This window comes from Ursus maritimus, unplaced genomic scaffold (assembly GCF_017311325.1).
Source record: "Ursus maritimus isolate PB19 unplaced genomic scaffold, ASM1731132v1 scaffold_8, whole genome shotgun sequence".
NCBI classification, from domain to species: domain Eukaryota; kingdom Metazoa; phylum Chordata; class Mammalia; order Carnivora; family Ursidae; genus Ursus; species Ursus maritimus.
The window spans coordinates 62,716,874-62,738,742 of NW_024426996.1; the positions used below are offsets into that span (position 1 = coordinate 62,716,874).

A 21,869-nucleotide genomic window follows, 5' to 3' on the forward strand; every position below is an offset into this window, starting at 1 on the left:
CAGCGGTCCCAGAATGAGGCTCAGGTGTCCTTCCTTCACTCTGGATCTCCTTCAGTTCTTTTTGTTTTTGTTTTTGTTTTTAAGACTATTTATTCATTTGTCAGAGAGAGAGAGAGAGCATAGCAGGAGGAGCAGTAGGCAGAGGGAGAAGCAGGTTCCCTGCTTAGCAAGGAGCCCAATGTGGGACTTGATCCCAGGACCCTGGGATCATAACCTGAGCCAAAGGCAGATGCTTAACCAAATGAGCCACTCAGACATCCCATTTCATTTTTTAAAAAATATTTATTTATTTATCAGAGAGAGAGAGCACAGAGGGAGAGGGAGTGGGAGAAGCAGACTCCCTGCTGAATAGAGAGCCCAATGCAGGGCTCCATTCCAGGACCCCCCAGTCATGACCTGAGCCGAAGGCAGACACTTAGCCGACTGAGCCACCCAGGCGCCCCTGTATCTCCTTCATTTCAATCAATGTCTCACATCCCTTCATTACCCATCAGTGCTTCACACCCAGGAAAGTCCAGTCCTCCAAGGGGTACTTGAAAATGTGTGTGTGTGTCAGGGAGCATTTTGGACCTACCGGTACTTAGGGGACATAAGCTGGGGAAGGTGAGCATATGCCAGGCATGGCCCAAGAATGAATCAAGCAGCCCAAGTTGCCAATAGCACTCCTGCCCCCAGAACTTGGGCTAACTCCTATCTTTAGAGACCTAATCCTAGGTATTTTTGCAAGGCTCTCTCTGCCCAACCAGGCCCCAAGTCACCTCTCCCTCCTGAATGACTCTCTGCTGTTGTGACCTCTGTTCTTCCGCATAGCTTTTAGTCCTTTTCTATTTATTTCTCTTCTTGCTGTAAAAGCCTGTCTGTCAAAGCACAGTGGAGGCACCCTGGCTTCGGGAAGCCAGTCTGCCATCCAGTTGTGTCCCAGCACTTCGGGGCTACCGTGCTTTGCTTGCTCGATCACTCAATCACAAAATGATTTAAAAAGGCTTCAATTGGCAGTGCCGTGGGAATTTCTCTAGGGATCTGTAGCTAGAAAGACAAGAACAGGGGGCCTTTCTATTGAATGGGTAAGATATGCATGTTATGGGTGCCTGTGAGAGCCCCTCCGGGGTTGGGGGTGGCTGGGTGGAGTGGGGGGCTCCAGCCGTGTCTGGCCTTTGCCGGGGCAGCATCAGAGATGGTTCTCCCAAACCCTCCTGTTGGCACTTAATTCTGCACAGGCAGTCACCGTGATTCATGCACCAGGCCATTAATCCAGGAAGAAGCCGCTAAATGGGCAGACGAACAAAAACAGGAGGCCCTTCTGAGAGCTGTAAATTATTTCTCATAACAGCTTTATATACTTGAAAGTGAAGGGTATTCCAGGAGCGCGGTGGAAAGTCCCTGGAACCTCAGGTTCTAACAGGAACCTAGGAAATCTGATTCAACCACGAACACATTGAAGACTTCTTTTGGACCAGGGGCTGGCCTGGCACAGAGATGAATAAAAAGACAGTACTTAATCTCTCAGGAGTTCAGAAACAGAGTGACTCTCAGCACTAGCCTTCTCTCCCCCAACACTGTTATCTAGTCCGAATACGGAGCCCCTTCATACCCTCTCTAGCCCTCCTCCTCCTCTGTGCCCCTACTGCTGTTGCTAGGTTTTCTTTTTTCTTTTCTTTTTTCTTTTCTTTTCTTTTCTTTTCTTTTCTTTTCTTTTCTTTTCTTTTCTTTTCTTTTCTTTCTTTTCTTTTCTTTTCTTTTCTTTTCTTTTCTTTTCTTTTCTTTTCTTTTCTTTTCTTTTCTTTTCTTATTTGACAGAGAGAGAGAGAGAGCCAGTGAGAGAGGGAACACAAGCAGGGGGAGTGGGAGAGGAAGAAGCAGGCTCCCGGTGGAGCAGGGAGCCCGATGTGGGGCTCGATCCCAGGACTCCAGGATCATGCCCTGAGCTGAAGGCAGACGCTTAACGACTGAGCCACCCAGGTGCCCCTGTTGCTAGGTTTTCTGAAAGTCTGGATGGATGGCAGTTGTGGTCTCTTCACCTGGTTTCCCTGGCTACCCTCCCATGACCCAGCATCCACAACACCAGCAGGTGAACAATCTGGAAAGGAAAAGCAATCTGATCAGAACGCCCCGTAAAGGGTGCAAACCCAGTGCAAAACCCTTTAAAGATGCTCAGTTGTTTTAAGGATGAAATTCAAACCACTCACCCAGGCCCTTCACCCCTGTGACATGCCCACCCTCTGGCAGTTTCCCAGAATTCTATGCTCTTACTCTTGCTCCCTTATACACCACGTGTCTCAGCCCCCAGTCTGGCTAACCAAGCTTTCAAGATTCAGCCCAGGTTCCATGTCCTCCTCCTCCTGCCCCCTGGCTGAGGGGTGCCCCTCTTTGTGCTCCGTATCTGACTTCTTACGTCTCTCTCAGTCGACTTTGATTTTTCTCAGCTAAACCATAGGAACTATATCTGATTGGTCTCTGAGTGCTCAGCACCCTGCCAGGGGCACCGTAAATACTTTCGGAATGTATCTGAAGGAGGGTCTACGCAAGGTCATAATACATTAAGACAAGAATGCCGTAATGCATGTTTCTCTGCATGTGGTCCTTGCCTCATTTCTAACACTGCACTTGGAGAAGTTTTCATGGGCAGTTGAATGCCTCATGGTTCCTAGATGATGTATGGGAGTGCTGAGATCTTAGAAGAGACAGGTTTGTTATCTTTCAGGAAATCAAAACACAAGTCTCCAATATAACTCTGTCTTACAAATGATATGAACATTCATGTTCACAAGGATATCTGCATAGAAAGATCTATAGTTCAGTAGATTGAACATTTTGGTTAAGTAGTTGAGTTTGAAACTTCATGATTTTACTAAACAATCTGCTTTGCTTTTGATTCGGTTTTATTTAGTGGGACTCTATATTGGTTTCTTAGGCCTACCCTAAAAAATTCCTACAAACCTGGTGTCTTGAGACAACAGATATTTCTTCTCTCACAGTTCTGGAAGCCAGAGGCCCAAAACCATGAGTTGGCAAGCTGCGCTCCCCGCCCCCCCCCCCCCCCGAAGGCTCTAGGGGAGAATCCTTCCTTGCCTCTTCCAGCCTCTGGTGGCTGCTGGTGTTCCGTGGCCTGTGGCTGCACTCGTGGATCCTGCTCCATCTCAGTCTCCTCTTCTCCCCGTGTCTCTCTTTTTCTGTGTCTTCGAAGGACACTTGTCATTGGGTTTAGGTAATTACCCAGACAATCTGTGATGATCTTGTCTTGTTATACTTAACATGATTAAGTCTGCAAAGACTCTTTGAAATTTTAGGGAATGTGATTATTTTACCCTGATTATAAATAATTATTTTGAAATGCTTGCATATTGTGGGGGGTCTTATTTCCTCAAGTTGGAAGGAGCTCCAACTGAGTGAGCATTCGGTTGTTTTTTTTTTTGTTGTTGTTTCTGTTTTTTGAGCATTCAGTATTAATATCAAATGGGAATGCCACCTACTGGCTGCTATGATTCACAGCTGGCAGAGCTTGGATCGAACACTGAATGCAGAGTGATGTGTGCTTGCACGGATAATAAACCTAATTATATGGTACCTGTTAGCACATTCGAAAACATAAAATGGCTTTTCAAACACGTTGGATATGTTGAGTCCAGTAAGGACACTTGTCAAATTTAGTTTTCTTTTGGGTTTTGAAGCCATGAGCTTGAAGACAGTCCCCTTTATCCCCTTCGAGTTGCTAATATTTCTTGCTTGGAATCCTTGAGCATCAACCCTAGAATTTACAATAAAAAGGGTGTGAAAGTACTACATTTATATTACTATGGTGCTGTGAAATCAGTCCGTTCATCCAGGCCGGGAGATGGCAAGCTATGTCACAGGCCAAATCTTGTCTACTGCCTGACTTTGTAAATAAAGTTTTATTAGAACATAGCTATGCCCATTCACTAATATAATATTTGTGGCTGCTTCTACACTCCACTACGGAGTTGAACGATTGGGACAGAGATATGACCCTTAAAACCAAAATTATTTACTATCTGGTCCTTTACAGAAAAAGTTGGTCAACCCCTGATTCCACTCAATCAGTAATATTTAACATTTTGGAACATACATTATGGGTTAGATGCTGTGTGGTTTCATCTAATTTTATTTCATCCTCCTAGTTATGCTAAGAATTGGCTATTATTATTATTAACATTTTATAGGTGACAAAACTGAGGGTTAGAGGACCCGGAAATTGCTCCAGATCACAAAACCGCTAAGTGAGTAGGTGGGGCTTGAATGGATGTCTGTTTGATTACTAAACATGAGTTTTCATTTATCAAACTAAAAGCAAACTTCTTGGTCTCCTAATTACCTAAATTAGCTCAGAGAGTTTTACACACCAAGGACCATAAGGAAAATTGTATATATTAGCATATATTTCTTATTTCTTTTTGAAAAACACAAAATTGCTTTTTGAGCCTTAACGGAACAATATTAAAAAATAAGCTTTAGCTTATTTTATTTAGTTAATATTTGGTTAAACTGAATCATATGCAGAGAGGCAATGAACTTGCCTGTAAAGTGTACCCTTTTCTTTTGGTTATAAACATGATTAAAGGGAGGTCTCTTTCGAAAGCTACACATGGGATGGAACCTTGGACAACGGACTTCATATAATATTATGGTTCTATTGGCAAGACCATCTTTGCAGTGGAGAAAAATGTCTCAAACCATGTTATCTGATGCCCACTTCTAAACTCTCCCCACCTGACTCTCCTCACCCTGATTCCATGTTCAACAATCAACCTACTGGTTATTCAGAGCTGGTACACTGCACAACTGTGTGTGTGTGGGACATTACAGTCCACATGAATGGCAGTCCCTAGGGCTCTGTAGTATAGAGCCTGGGAAGCTGTATGTAGGTGGCTCTGGAAAGAATGGGCAACTCTTGCTGATGCCTATAGTTTTAATGAAAGTTATTTCACTCGTCGTAAAATAAATTAGTGTCCACTCGTATGCATTGCTATCTCTGAACCTTAATTAATGTGAGAGTACTTGTAAGATTAGTCCATGTTTTATGTGCTGACACTGTCAGAGCTCACATCAGTTTTGGATTTGGCAGACCAAGAACCAGTCCCTGGAGAGTGGTAACATTGTCAATAGATGCCACATTATGAGGTCTTTAGGTAAAGAGCCATAAACTTCCTTGGCATTACCATGGTTAAATCACATGTCTTCCCATTTGTGGAAGATATTTTGCTGTGCCGCTCAGAAGTGAGTAGCCCTCAGCTGTTCCAGTGAACTGTATTGGCTGTAGAGGGCTGCCTTGTCCCCTTGTTCCAAGTTGGGGCAGCTTCAAAGGTCAGTCTATCCTCAGAATTCCCTGTAGGTTTGCTGGGGGCTTCTACTAAGACTGTGTCAAAACTCAGCTTCTCCCACTGCCCAATCCTGCTTTCTTCTCTTCCTCCCCCAGAGGCTGGTAAACTTCCTGCCTGTTAATTTCCATCTCAGAGTCTGCTTCCTGGGGACCCTAACCAGCCCCACTCAAGCCCCCAAATCAGAGACCTCCAACCTTAGGGTCTGGCAATCTATGGCAATGACAATGACGAAAGCTCCACTTATTCATCCAACAATTATTTATTGAGCACCAGTGATGAGCCAAGTTCCTTCCAGGCATTAGGAATACAGCAGTGAATAAGAAAAGTATCTGCCTTCCCGGAGAACTTTCTAGTGTGGGGGGTAGACAAAACCAGATAACAATTTAATATGTCTGGAAGAGTTATATACTTGAAGAAAAATAAATCAGGGTGAAAGGTCAGAGTTTTGAGATGAGAGGGGCTCCCATGGGGTGGTCAGGGAGGTGGTCAGGTCACCTTTCTGAGGTGGTGACATGGAGCAGAAACCCAAAGGAAGTCAGTAATGAAGGATCAGGAGAAGAGCATCCCCAGCTGTTAGCTAAAACAAAAAGGCCTGAGGTGGGAAGGAGCATTGGGTTTTTAAGTAATAGTAGGAGGGCCAGAATGTGGAGTGGAGTGAGCAAAGTGGCAGGAGGTGAGGGGTGAGATCAGAGGCCCAGATGGGTGCCTTTTATTTGAACCCAGTGGGAAACATTCAAGGCTGTGAGCTGGAAAGCAACAAGATCTGACTTAGGTTTAAAGAGATCACCCTGACTGCAGTGAGGGGAAGAGTAGAAGCAAGAGACCAACGAAGAAGCATTGTAATAGTCTAGGAAAGGGATTATGGTACTTAGACCAGTGTGGATGGGTTAAGTAGCTCCATCTGGGGATGTATTTTCAAGTTGGAGCCTCCGGACCTGCTGATTATTAAAAACTGAATGTTTGTGTCCCCCACCCCCATCCATATGTCGAAGACCTAACCCCCACTATGATGGAATTAGGAGATGAAGGTTTTGGGAGGTAATTGGGTCAGATGAGGTCATGAGGTTGGAGCCCTCATGAGGGGGTCAGTGCCCTTACAAGAAGAGGAAGAACTTCTCACCACCACTTGAGGACATGGCAAGAAGGGAGCCATCTATCTCTAAGCCAGGAAGAGGATCCTCACCCTAACTGACCCTGCTGGTACCCCATCTTGGATTTCCATCTCCTGGACTGTGGAAAATAGATTTCTGTGCTTTAAGCCACCTAGTCTGCAGTATATTGTTATGGCATCTCAAGGTGACTAAGACACTGGTGCAGTTGATGAAGGGCTGGGGATGGGGACAGAATCAATGTGGCTCATTGGTTTCTTGGCCTGAGCACATGGATCAATGGTGGTGCTATTTACTGAGATGAGCATTCTCCCCATGTACAGACTTCTAGAATTTCCTGTGCACAAGGCAGAGGGCCTGTGTAATAACGTGCCTTCATGGGGGAAGTCCCTCACTGTAAGCCCGAGAAGACTTATGACAAAGAAAGTAGAGAAGAGAGTATTTTAGTTAATACAAACAGGCACTTAAACTGTTTTATGAGAAATATTCCTGGCGGGGAGGGGAAGGGTAAGGGAGGTTGCAGTTAGGGGCATTTTGCTTGTGTTCTTACTAGGAGAGCTGTTATCACAGAGCAGGACAGATGTAGGGATGATAAATAAGCTTTAAACCAGAGCAGTGCTGAATGCAATTAGGCCTCTCTGGTCGGTTCTGCTATCTATTCATTTAATTACAGTTTTCTTCTTTAACTTGATGTAATAAATTTAACTGGTATATTTCATAACATTGAACCGTTCTAGCAGTGCTAAAATAAAATCTATATGGAAATGGTATGCAATCCTTTCAATAGACTACTGGGTCTGATTTGCTAATAATTAATTATTCAGCTAACTTGTTTATTCATATTCAATGTTCTTTCAAAAGTAAGTTAAGGATATTTTATGCCTATTGTCTTTGATTTTCTATTTTATTAAATTTAGCTTTTATCTTTATTCATTACCTTCTCCTACTTTCTTTGTTCTGTTTTGTTCTCTTCCTGTTTCTTTTTTAATATTTATTATTTGTTTATTTATAAGAGAGGAAGTGTGTATTAGAGAGCAGAGGGAGGGGCAGAGAGAGAGGGAGAGAGAGAATCCCAAGCCGACTCCCCACTGAGCACGGAGCCTCACAGCCCTGAGATCATGACCTGAGCCAAAATCAAGAGTTGAACACTTAACCGACTGAGCCACCGAGGAGCCCCTCTTCCTAGTTTCTTAAACTGGCCACCTATTTCATTTGTTTTCAGATTTTTTTTTCAAATAATGAAAGCATTTAAGCACTAACCCAAATTCAAATCGCCATTTGAGTATCATGCTACCTGTATGGGTAGGCTTACATTGAAATATAATGAAATCGTTTCCTTATTGTTTCCTTGTTTTATTTGCTTTGTTTCTAAAACTCAGTTTTAACATTCCCAAATTGCTCAAGGGTTATTTCTTTTTCTCTAGAAGCAATATATTTCAGAATTTATTGAGGTTATCTTTCTGATCAACTATATGACCAATTTTTGTAAATATGCCTTAAATATAAGAGTAGAAGGTATGTAGGAAACAAAACTTCAGTGTCTTGTGGGTTTCCTGTGAAATCTTGTGATTCCCTGTGGAGCAGCCATGACCTGTTGGACTCAGTTAGCTCTTACTGGTGCTCCCATCTTCAGCCAGTCTGCACCATTTTCTTCATTTTGGTATCTCACTCGATCTCGTTCCTTCCACCCCAGCAAGCTTAGTCATGTCTCTACACTGGGAACTGCTATGAATGTACAGGCTGTCTGTCATTTCTGAGGGACTCAGCGTGTCCTCCAAGTCATGACCTTGGGACGTTTGAGGAAACAAGTCTCATATCGAAGATACAAATAATCTGATAAGCAGGTACCAGCATACGAGGTTATCATGTAAGTCCCCTTGTTATATAACCAAACCACATCCTCTCTTCAGAGATGAAGTGAGGGACGAGGCCAGCGGGCTTCTACAGAAGGCAGACCTGGGTTCAGACTGCAGCTTTGCCTCTGACTGGCTGTGCCCTTGGCCCAAGTTTCTTTCCCTCCCTGAGCCTCTCTTTCTTTGTTTGTTTCTTTCTTTGTTTCTTTCTTTTTTAAGATTTTATTTATTTGAAAGAGAGAGAGCACAAGCAGGGGGGAGTGAGAGAGGGAGAAGCAGGCTCCCCGCTGAGCAGGGAACCCGATGTGGGGCTCGATCCCAGGACCCTGGGATCATGACCTGAGCCTCACTTTCTTTACTTGCAAAGGTGGAGTTTCACTCACTCGATGCTTCCCTTACTGAAGCAGTATTATTTGGGCATTCAGATACCTGGTAGTGCCTGGGGATGCAGTGATGGGCACAAACACAGTCCCTTGCAGATAATAATTTCTATTTTATAGCATTGTTGTGTGAATTAAAGGGGGGATAATTCAAATAAAGGGTCTGGTACAGAATATATTGGTATTGTTACTATTAACCTTAAATTGTGTGGGATTCAAATGCCGAATTGGAGCAGCCAGGCTAGGGACTTGGTCTTTTTTGTTAAAGATGTCCAGCTTTAGGAGGAGAACCTGCTGGTTCTTACTCTGCACTGTTCCCTCTGGCCTACAGAAGTCCCACCACCACCTCATTCAGCTCGGTTAACTCTGTATCTGAGCAAATTATTAGCAAAAAGAAGGAAGTGGCCAGGAGGTACCCTCCCACCCATTCCAGATTCCCCTTGGTTAGTGCATTCGAGGGGAGATCTTTCATTCTTTCAAAATTATCGAATATCTTTTGTACATTGGATCATGTACTAAACGCAGAATAAACAAAACGAATGAACTGTGGCCTTTGTCTTTGAGAAGCCAAGGATATTCGAGACCCAAGTTCTAAAAATGCACCAGACCTCAGAGTATCCAAGAGTGTAATAAGGAGGGTGTTCTTCAATGAATGTCCGGGATGGTGTTTGGAAAAACCTAGGTCTTGTAATTTTTACAAATTTAAATGCAACTCAGTGTCACTTTTGGATAGAATTTTCCCTGATGTCTTAACCATCTGCTCAATAGCTTTCTGCCTCCCTTTCCATTCACTTTTATTTCAGCTGGACAGCTCCTAACATCCTGAGAAGGAAATGTTTCTGAGCTATAAAGAACTTGGAGTGTGTTTTTCAAAAGTACATTTTTCAACATGTAAGGAATTTCAAGAAATGTACCATTTGCCTAAGGGCAGATGATTTAAAAGGTCTCTCTTGTGATGGCTTCAAATAAGTTAGTGATTGGAAAGCTGATGCCTGAGTATATGGCATTATTATTCTGCACTGATGCTTCAGAGGAGGGAACTAGTTAGGGGAATATTTTCCTCCCGAACATTTATCCCTGCTGAAATAAGTCAAAATACCCAATGTTCTTTGTATTCAGAGGTGACACGGGTACCAGCATGCCTGTCAGTTGCTGTCAATCCCAGGCTTCTGGAAGCAATGTCACGGTGCTTTAACTTGCTTTTCAGTTTGCTCAGCATGTCTTTGAAGCATCGCTTCTCTTCGTCTCTTCCACAGCTCACTGTTCAGCCAAATTGCACTATTTCAGCAGGAACTTGACTAAATACTTAAAAGCTAGTGGGCAAGCCTCCTCCTTGTTGAGGATTTAAGCCTGTGGTTTTTCAAACAGTGATCCACAGACAGGCAGGCAGCAGCCACATGGCCTGGGGTGCTGGTTACATTACAGACTCCTGGACCTCATCCTCAGACCAAGGACTTCTGAAGTTCCGAACGGGAGATCAGATAACCTGTGTTTTTAAACAAATGCCCCGGTGATGCAGGGATGGTTAAGATCAATGAGTTGAGGGCTTTTGCAATCACCAGCTCCGTTTTGGTTGAGGCCTGTGTCTTTTTTTTTTTTTTTTTTTGAGGCTTGTGTCTTTCTTTACACACAGGGACGTCAACAATCAGCAGAAGCCTATTCCCAGAAATACACCTGAAGGGCAAGTCTGCTCATAGGATTCAAATCTTCCTGTAAAACTATCCTTTAAATACATTATGACTTATATTTTGAAAATATCCCACATGCAATCAAGTATACCTTTCTAAATGGCTAGACAGCAAACAAATCAAGTTCAAAACATTAACGTACTCTGAAGGAAGAGGAACTTGAATAGTGGGAGTAGAATTACAATTTGCACAAGCAGGGAAGAAGCCCTCTTGGCTGATAACACAGGCAAGAGCTCTTTGGGGCATTTGCTAAGAAAATTAAATGTGTAACACCTTCCAAGGCAGGTATACCCCTGGCCCTGCTTGGGGGAGGTTACCCTCCTCCCTCTGGCTGCCTAGATGTGGTCCCACTGGCTTAGAACCCCATTTCCATCGATATTGTTTCTACAAGCACAGACAGCATTTCTGCATATTTTTTTAACTTTTGCTTTTGACATTGTAAATTTGTAGGAAACTGCACAAAAACAAGTATATGGGGAGATTCCATATACCCAGTCCTCAGTCTCTCCAAAGATAATATCTTGTACAACTATAGCAAAATAGCAAAGCCAGGAATATGATGTTGGCCATCGGTACAAGCCACAGAGCTTATTTGGATTTCACCAGCTTCACCTCTATGATTTCCCCCAATTATTTTTAAATTTTAATAGCCTTGAGGCAGGCAGCTTCCAACCATGCTGAACTTCCTGCCTGGACTGTCCAAGTTGTCTCTCAAGATCCCAATGTTTTTTGTTAGTGCCCTGGTTACAAAGTGACATAAGTGTTCAGTGGTCTGACTATAATTCTAATATTCCTAAAAACATTATTTTGAATGGACAATTTTTCCAAGTGTGTGTTTTTCAGCAATGGCTATTCCATGTCAAGCAAAAATATCTGTATCATGGCTCCAACACAGTAGTTTATTTCTTTTACTAACAGTAGAGTGCAAGGAAGATGTTCTGTCTGGCAATTAAAGTCACCCAGACTCTTTTCATCTTGTCACTCTGCCACTTTGATGGTTAATTTTATGTGTCAGGTGGACTGGGCTGGGGTACCCAGATATTTAGTAAAACATTATTTCTGAGTGTGTCTGTGAGGGTGTTCCTGGGTGAGGTTAACATTTGAATGAGTAGACTGGGTAAAGCAGATTGCCCTCCCCAGGTGGGGAGGCCTTATCCCATCTGTCACAGGCCTGAATAAAGTAAAAGGGCTGAGTAAGAAAGAATTCTTTCTGCCCGACTGTCTTTGAGCTGGAACATGGGTCTTCTCCTGTCTTTGGGCTCAGACATGGACTGGAGCCACACCATCAGCTCCCTGGTCCGTAGGTCTTTGGACCTGGGCTACACCACACCACTGGCTTGCCACGTCTCTAGCTTGCCAACTGCAGACCTTGGACTTCTCACCATAATCATGAGCCAATTCCTTATAGTAAATCTCTTTCTCTCTCTATATCCTCTGAGTTCTGTTTCTCTGGAGAACCCCACCTAATGCAGTCACCCTCTAGGGCCATGATTGTATTGTCAACTCTCTAGTGGCTGGGGATAGAGGGAATGGAGGACACAGCTGCTGCTTCTGGCGTGGACTAGGAAATGGCACATTTCATGTTCACTTATGTTCCATTGGCTAGAACTCAGTCATGTGGCCACACCCGACTGCAACAGGGGCTGAGAAAAGTTGTCTAGATGAAAGGCTCTCTCTCTTTAACTTCTAAAAAGGGAAGTTTTCTTAAGAGGAAGAGAGGAGAGAGGGAATGGCTTTGGAGTAGGCAAAACTTAGTGTCTGAAATAAGAATGAGTGCCTAGACATGACTACAAATTTTCATCGTAGACTCATTTATAAGAGTGAAAATGTTTTAACAACCTAAACAAGTCATAATAGAAGACTGGTTAAGTACATTATAATGTAGTCACACAACAGGAAAAAAATGCGATGTTAAAAATGGTATTTTAGAAGAATACATGGCTTTGAAGTACATTGAAATCATTTATAATGCATTGTTAAATGTCAAAAGCAGGGAACAAAACATGTATATGACATGTTCCCTTTTTTGGAAAACAACAACAACAGCAAAACCAGTAAATATGTGCTGGATGAACATATGCCACGATTTTAACAAGTGGTTATCCCTCTGTGGGCAATTACAGCTGATTCTTGTTTTTGTCTCTTTTTTAATCTGTATTTTCTAATTTTTTTGCAATATAACAAAAATGTGTAATACTTGAAATAATAATTATGTTGTTTTTTAAGAAGGGGAATTAGTATAGGTGACCATAAAGCAAGGATAAAAGGGACAAGGTCACAGAAGTCAACTGGTGATCTGGGTTTGAATTTTTGCTCTACCACTTACCAGTTTGTGACCTTGGATGAGTAATCTACCTTTCTACATCTCGATTTCGTCCATTAAATGAGAACTCTGGTGATGAAAATACTGCCCTCCCTGGCTTCCTGTGATGCTTAAATAAACTATTGTTCTCGTAGTTCAGTACTTGGCACACAGTAAGTTCTTGCAAACCTTCACCACTGTTATCATGACTATTATTAGTAGTAATGGTGTAGTGTCTTGGGGCAACTTAAGGTCATGGGGTAACATGGTGGTGTTTGAATGTTCTCTCCACTCTGGAGCCAAGTGCCAATCTTCATAGAGAAATCCCTGCTTCTCCCACATCAACATTACTCTAGTTTCATCTCAGTTTCAGCACTCTTCTTGTTCGTAGACTTTCAAAGAGGTTCTGTATTATTACCATCTAACCTAAACTCTGATCTCATTTTAAAAAATCATGAATTACAACCTTCATTATTTCATCTTAATAGAAGATCATACCATCAATCAGTCATCATTAAAGATTACTTCTAAAGAACTGGGGTTTTAAGCAGGTGCATTGACCACATTTTACAGAACACATCTCTCTCACTACCAGCACACACATACATATCACCATTCCCAGTGTTTCCTTTTACATAGGGGTCACTCTCCTGGTTTTCTCCAGGAAAGGAAGTTTCCCTCGCTCGCTCCTCTCCCTTCCCCCCAACCAGGCTTTTCTTCTTCCTTCTCTTTGGGGAGACTGCCTTGGGCTGGCACTGGTTGTGGATAAATCCGGCTAATTCTGGGTGCTGTATAAGAAGCCCATTTGACAATGTCTCTGACACAGACTTTATCAGTAATAAAAATGATATTTTGGCCTCTGTCTTATCAATTGTCTTATTTCTTAACTGGTTCAAAACCTGGATGGAGAAAGCAGTTTTATTTATAGCGCCGTACTCAAAGTTCCCAAGAAACACACACACACACACACACACACACACACACACACACACACACGAGTTTCTTGATAATACAACTTAATAATAATAAAGGTGTTTTTTTGTTTGTCTTCATTTTTTACTAAAGCTATGGTAGGAAGCAGGTAGGGAAGAGGGCATACTGAACTATCTAAAGAAGTAAAACAATCTGACTAGAATAGGAAAGATTAGGTGAGTGCCCAATGTAGATTCAGTTTGCATTTTTAGGACAGGATAGTTGCTTCTCTACTTTAACAGTGCCAAAGAATCACTTGGGGATGTTGCTGAAATTCCAATTCTGATTCAACCAGTCTGGGGTGGAGCCCAAATTCCATATTTCCAGTAAGCTCCAGGTGACGCTGGTGCTTCTGGCCTGTAGACAACACTTGAGCAGCAAGGGTGTAGGATTTTATGAATTTCTACCTTCCACACCCAGTAATCACTTATCAACTTACTTATTTTGAAGCTTATTTACATTAATAATTATTCTGTGTAATCTAGTATTTATGATGGGCCTCCAATTTTCCAAGTGCACTTCCATCTGGATAGCATATCTTATCTCTCACCTGCCCCTACCTTTTAATGGTTCCACATTATCAGCAAGATTTTGCCACATTAACAAAGCACTCCAAAATGCAGTGGCTTAAAACCACCATTTATTTTGCACAGTCTTGTAGGTTATAATTTGGGTTGGGCCCAGCTGGGGATTCTTTTGCTGGTCTTCACTGGGTTGAGGCTTGCATCTAGGGCCAGCGGCAAGCACTAGGTCGCTGTCCCCCCAGCAGTGCTGACTGCTGCCTGGGGCAATGCAGAGGAACTGGACCACATGTTTGTCCTCATCATCCAACTGGATAGAGCAGGCTTGTTTGTGTGGTGGCAGAAAGATTCCACATGCAGCATCAGGAAAAGTCCAAATGTGCAAGCCCTTTTCATACCTCTTTCTGAATCACATTTGTTACCATCCCCCTACTGGTCAAAGCAAAGTGCATGACCAGTTTCAGCATCAGTATGACGGTTACCTAAGGGTGTGAAGGCTGGGAGGCAGAGGCATTTGTGGCTGCTTTTGCAATCCAACTATTCAGTTCAAACTGGCCTTCAAGGCCTTCTCCAGAAAGGCCTACCAGGCTTGTTTTTTTCTCTATGTTATTGCTCTTTCTTTTCCCTTCTCCTGGAGCACTCTTTCTGTTTTTGGACAGAGCCTTAATCCACTTTCAAATGCTACTTCCCACTTAAGCATGATGTCTACATTGAATGGAGGTCTTCAACCATATAGCACATTGCATTCAGACTATTGTAGTTACCTGTATACAGATGGCATCCTCCCCTACTAGATGAGATATTTCTAAAGGGTTTCTGATTTGGTTTGCTCATGTTTGTATTCCTGCAACATTCAGCAAATAATATCAATTGCTACAGTTTATTGAGTGCTACTATTTATTGAGTGTGGTTACTTTGTAGATCTGTCATCTCATACAAAGGAGGTATTCACATTGGCTCCTTTTTACAGATTAGGAAAGTGAAACAGAGAAGTAAAATAATTTGTTCAAGAGCACAGAGCCAGGAAGCTGTGGAGTCAGGATTTGAACCCATATCTCTTAAAGCCAAGAGCTTGGTCTTTTCAATTAGTCTCCTAATTGAATTAAAATACATGGTTTTGAATAAGCCACATGCAGATAATCAAGAACTGACCAAAGAGTGTATGTTTGTCTTCTTGGGAATGCAAGTCAGGCTTTGAGGACAGAAGATGGTCTCAGAGTTAATGGGCTTTCACAGAGTCAAGCTCAGATTCTGACTCAGGTCTATAGGTTCACAAATTGTCTTCAGTTCTCTGAGAAATGGTTCTCAGGCTTTGTAGAACTGAAGCATTGATAAGATGATTTCAGACTCACAAGGCTTGAAATAAGTCTAGAACGCTAACTTATTTGTGTTTGGGGGAGATAGAGAAGTGATAACCACACCAGCAAGGAGTCAGATGGTCAGCACGATATCAATAGGGAAACTAAGATGAGAAAGTTACAGAATGTGTTTATTTCCTGTCTCTTCCCAAAAACAATTTGAGCCCGTTGCAAAGGGAGTGGCTATTTTTAAGTAATACAGTCACCAGTGAGGCATGATGAGTCATCTTGATGAAAGGGCTGAATCTGCCAAGCTAATGGAAAGACTCATATTGAGTCATCAATGTTCCATCTTTCTTGGGCAATACTGGACAAATTCTTTTCTCTCAATGTCTCCATTTTCAACATTCCATAAGAAAGTCAGTATTGATTGGGGTTCACTTTCTTGGCTTGGGATTGTGAAGCCGGCTGTATTCTGATACACTCTGACTCCGATAGTCCTTTCCCAGCATTATAATTGCAGTTTGGGCAGCTGTCATAGGGGATGACAATGCCTTAAGCTTAGTTACTTAGGGATAGGGCATATTGTCATTCTTTCTGTAGGTGTGAATAACACAGGAAAAATAATTGTTAATTTTTGGTGAAGTGAATGATGCTTTAAACTTGTTATTCACTTGTAAAAAATGTGGTACATAAGTGAAATTTTGAAGTAAAAAATGCAAATGCCTAGAGTGGCAGTTTGGATGGAGTGCAGGAAGCAGGCATGACTCTATAGATATTTGAACTATGAAGGGACTTAGCGTAGGGAATAAGATGTTTGCAAAATCATTAGCTGGTCTAGAGATGTGGGCGCTAGACGGTTCTAGAACTGACTCCCAGAATATTGCACTGACCCACCATGACAGCTACCACCTCCAACACCATGATGCCAGGAAACCATTCCTGAGACTGTTCTTGCAGCAGGAAGCCACACTGTCTCTGGGCACCCAGAGAACAGACCCTAAAAGGCCAAAAACCCCTCACGTGTCCGCTGCCTTTCTTGCCAACGACAACACAGTTGAAAGAAGCAAGAAAATGCCCTCCACCTTCCAAGTCTGATGCAAGTACATCTAATGGTTACACTTAATTTGCTTCTAGAATGCTCTTCGGGAAGGAGTTTGGAGAATCACTTTGTACTTATCCAGACTTGGGTAAGGTCCTCGAGAAGGAAGCTGAGCGAGCCAGTCTATACTCGGGGGTTCAGTGGCTCCCTTGCTACCACGGCCACGACTAGCTGTGACAGCAGAGATCATGGCCTCATATTCACTGAGTGCTCCTCCAGGCCACGTGCTGTGCTGAGCCCCTGCCATCCCTCATAGTCTTCCCCTCACTATTACAATGCCCCTTTTGCAGAGACGCAAGCTGGGCCCTAGAGAAATCAGGTAATTTGCACAAACTTGGAGGAAGAAAAAGAGCCAGTTGTGGACTCCATCTGCCCGATTCCAGAGCCACCGTCCCCAACACTGCTTGACCACTCGCCTTTATCCCGGCTCTACCTCCCGCCCTCTCTCTATGTCAAAGGCCTAGGAAACTCGTCTTCACTCTCTTTCAAGTGTCAGCAAGCCCCAGGCTCTGGGCCAGTTCACAGCCCCTGACAAGTTTCCTGCAGCTTTTCTCTTGCTCCTGCTTTTACAGGGGATTATATCCATCTCTGCAGTGTGAGTGCTGAGAGCCAGCTTTCTCTACCTACCTCTCCACCCTCTGGAGAGAGAACTGCTTTACTCATCCCAGGGAAGGTCTTAAATTACCTTCTGCTACATCCACATCAACTTTTATTTCATTTCTCTCCATCTGAAATAGAGAAGATGAAGGCGAGACCGAGCTTTCTGAATTCTGAGTCTCAGCAAAATGTAATTACTACTCCCCCCCAGCCCCAATCACAGGAGACTTCTCTGAGTAAGTAGGTTGCTCAGTAACGGCTCTTCCCCCACGTCCTCCTTCCAAGTGCTCTTTGAAGCTTGGCGTTGGCGTGAAAGTTATTTTGCTTTGAATTGCTTACGAGGCCTCGTTAATGAGGTTGGTGACAGCCAGATCCTGCCATGCTTCTCAACATACTTGTCATTTCCCCCAAACATTCTGGAACACATGTGAATGGAATGACAAAATGGCATGGTCATTATTTGTGATTTGCATCTGCCAATGGAAAAGATCTCCTCCACAATTCAGAATGCCCTCATGATCTGAGATGTCACTGCTTTGTTCTCTGGTGTCTGCCTTCTGTCCTCTCTCCTCACCTGGGTTCATTCAGCAACCACCAAATGATAAGCAACCTTTGGAACCCATTCTCATCACTTCTCCATTCAAAAACGTTTGTGAATGCTTCCTATGTGCCCGGCACTGTGCTAAGTGCCAGGAAGAGCAGGTGAATAAATAGGGTTCTTGTCTTCCAGAAGCTTCCATTCCAGTCACTACATAAGCAATCAATTCATCAAAGAATTTTTAGGGAATATATATAGCGTTAACTTCAAATTAGGTTCCTGCTTAGATAAGACGTTCAGGGAAGGCTTCCCAGATGAGGCGACATTTATACTGACAGGGAGCCAGAAGCCAACCATGCAAAATGGAGAGGGCAAGATCATTGAAGGCAGCAGGCAGAGCATGTGGATAGGTGCTGAGGTGGGAAAAGAGACAGGTGTGTTTCAGGTCAGTGAGGTGGGAGCTCACCATTTGAGGGAGGATATTGCTCAGGGCTAGTGGGGGGCCAGACCTTGCAGGGCCTTCCAGGTCAAGATTGGGAGTCTGGATTGCGTGCTCAGTGTGATGGGGAAATTTTAAATGGGAAGCATGTACTTTGATATATAGTTAAAATATCCTTCTTGCTGCTGAGTGGGGACTGGAATGGGATAAGGTGTGATAAGCCAAAGTGGAGGCAGAGAAGCCGCAGCGTTTGTCCAAGGGGAGATGGCAGAGGCCTGGTCTAGGTGGTGGGGTGGGAGGTGGGGAGATGGGGGTGGGGTGAGGCGTGATGACATTGCTGACGGGTGAGGTGTGAGTGGTGCTGGAGCAGAGGAATCTATGATGCCTTCCGCACTTCCAGCATCAAGGAATCCCAGCACCACTACGGTGGGGTGCTCTTCTGTTCCTGGGGTTTAATGGGCTTTGTGACTCAGCACACGTCTTGGCAACTTGTCCTCTCTCCCCTTCTGGTTCTGATCTTGTTATCCCATCCACATCCCCCTGGACAGAACCCTGACACTACATACCAACAGCGTGGGGGAGTGGGAGAGAGCACAGTCTCTGGAGTCAGAAGCCTGGTCACAATGCTGGCTGTTTTGCTTGACCAGTGGGGCCATCCTGCCTGGCTTTTCTGACTCTCAGCTTCTTCAGTCGGAAAATGGAGTGAGGATACTCATACCCGCATTGTAGTGTTGCTGGGAGAATTGGATGAGCCATTGCAGGTAAAGTTGGAGCAGCATGTGGTACTTGGGCTGGGTATGAATGCTTATTAGTGTAAATCAGAGGACCAGGCACTTTTGAGCTGCCTTTATTTCACCCTGTGACCACCCCAACAGCAGGGATAGGTGCTGCAAGGCTTCCCCCAAATAGACCCAAACCTATAGTGGATTAACAAGAAAAGACTATTTTACTAAGTGTTTCAAAGGAAATAGAGGATGGGGATTTCCTCTAGAAAATGTCCCCTCTAGATTCTCCTCTAGAGAGGAATTCCTCTAGGCTTCCTCTAGAATGTACAGCATTTCACCAAATCCCCCATTGAAAATCTGGCCCCGTCTTTCCCTCTCTGGCCCCTCACTGCCCTTCATCCTCCCCCCGACACTGCCTTCTTGCAATTCCCCTGGCCTTTGGACCTGGACCCTCCTCACTGCACCTGTAGCTTTTTTTCCCAGAAACCACTATTGGTTTTGCTAATCTCTTCTTTGTTTTCTATTTCCCTAATTTCTGGTCTTTCTTATTTCTTTCCTTCCATATTCTTTGGGTTTATCTTCTGTTCTCCGACTAGATTTTGAGATAAAATCTTAGCTCAGAAAGTTTTAAGCCTTTTTTTTCTTTTCTACTATATACTTTCCCCTCTATTTCCCCACTCCCCTACTGTATACTCTTAAAGTTTTCTCCTAAGTATGGTTTTAGTTATTTCCTGTAAGTCTTGATATGTGGTGTTTTTATTACCATTCAGTTCAAAATTCTTTTTAGTTTCTACTATAATATTTTCTTCGATGGATGGATTATGCTTAATTTCCAAATAAGCCTTGTTTTTGTTATTGATTCTTAGCTTAGTTGCATTGTCAGAGTGTGCTTTGCATGATTTCACAGTTTTGAAATTTGTTGTGACTTGTATAACCCAGGATATAGTCAATTCTGGTAAATGTTTCATGTGAGCTTGAAAAGAATGTGTACTTTCCAGTTTGGTATAGTATTCTATGAATGTACATTAGGTCAAGTTACTAAAACATGGTGTTTCTGTATCTTTACTAATTTGGGGGTCAAATTGTACTATTTGTTCAATATCCCAGTATGACTATAAATTTGTCTATTTTTCCTTTTGTCAGTTTTCACTTTATATATTTTGAAACTATGTTATTATGTATATACAGATATAGAAATATTCTATCTTCTGGGTGAATTGAATCTTTTATCTTTATGAAGTATTCCTCTCTATGCTTAATACTACCATTTGTCTTAAAGTTTACTTTTAAAGTCTAATATTAGTAATCTATGGTGGCTTTCTTTTTAGTATTTGCAAGTTACATCTTTTCCCTTTCTTTTTCTTACAACTTTTAATTTTTTCATAGTTTTTGGTTTTAGATGTGTTCTCAGTAAAGAGCATGTAATTGCTTTTGTTGTTAAAAATCAAGTCTAATAATCATCTTCTAAAAGGAATATTTAGCTCATTTATATTTAATACTGGTTTCTATTTGTCCTACTCATTTCTTTTTCTCTCTTACCTGCCTTATTTTGAACTGATCATTTTTTATTATTTTTCTTTTTCCTGTATTCATTTGGAAATTACATAATCTTTTACTATTTCTTTATTGGTTACCCTAGGTATTACAAAATAAATTCTATATTTGCAAACATCTAATGTCAATTAGTACTTTTACTCTCTTTTGAGACAATACATACCTTTGGAACAGAATTTCCCAAATTTTAATGTGAATATAAATCACAGAGGACCCTGTTAAAATGGGAATTTTTGTTTAGCAAGTCTGGGGAAGGCCCAAGATTCTCTTTTCTAATAACTTCCATAGATCACTCTAGGAGTACAAAGCCGTAGAACACTTCAACTCGATTTACGAAGCCCCTCCCTAATTAAATGTTAATTAAGTGCTTTGATTCTGTACACATACAAACCCCTCAACACATTACTGTAGGGTTTTTTTTTTTTTAAGATTTTATTTATTTATTTATTTCACAGAGAGAGAGAGAGAAAGAAAGCATAAGCAGGGGGAGCAGCAGGCAGAGGGAGAGGGAGAAGCAGGCTCTCCACTAAGCAGGGAGCCTGATGCGGGGTTTGAGCCCAGGACCCTTGGATCATGGTCCAAGCCAAGCCAAAGGCAGACTCCTCAACAACTGAGCCACCCGCGTGCCCCACTGTAGGGTTGTTGTTGTTTTTTTTTTTTTTATAGATAATATTAACCCACATCCACTCACAATTAACTTGCCATTTTTGTTGCTTTTTACCCCTTTTTGCATTTGATATTCCATCTGAAACCATTTTTCTGTTTCCTTAAGGACACCCTTTAGGTTTTCCTTTCATGGTGTTCTGTTGGTGAAAATTCTGTTTTTATCTGAACATGTCCCCTTAATTTTTAAAAAATAAGCTTTTTATTTTGGAATACTTTTAGAATTACAGAGATAAAACAGAAGGTTCTCAAATATTCTTCACCCAGTTTCCCCTAATGTTAATTTTATCTTACCATAACACATTTGCCAAAACTAAGAAGCCAACTTGACACATACTCTTGACCACACTTCATCCTTTATTTGGATTTCTCTAGTTTTCTCATTAGTGTCTTCTTTCTGCTTCAGAATCCAATCTAGGATACCATAAGTGATTAAGTCATTTGAATACCACATACACCTGATATGAGAAGGGCACTGCACTTCCTGGTGTTCTCTAAAACGAATAACCCTATTCTAACCATGAGAAAATATCCAACTCCAGTTGTGGAACATTCTAGAAAATACCTGACCAGTGTTCCTCAAAACTGTCCCAGTCACAGAAAACAAGAAGAATCTGAGAAATTATAATAGACTAAAGGAAACGAAGGAGACAGGATAACTGAATGCAATATGCTTTCCTGGATTGGCATATTGAAAAAGGCAAAGCCAAGATCAACAGGAAAACAACTAACTTTAGGTAGAATTATGCCAAGAAGATATTTGGGTTAGGTACTAGTGGGAAGCAAGGGACA

General features: G+C 42.4%; 1 protein-coding gene across 1 annotated transcript in view; it reads left to right on the forward strand.

Annotated features, from left to right (window-relative positions):
* SEPSECS (Sep (O-phosphoserine) tRNA:Sec (selenocysteine) tRNA synthase) overlaps window positions 1-21,869 on the forward strand; it is a 97,073-nt gene that overhangs the window by 33,087 nt on the left and 42,117 nt on the right. The window lies entirely within an intron of this gene.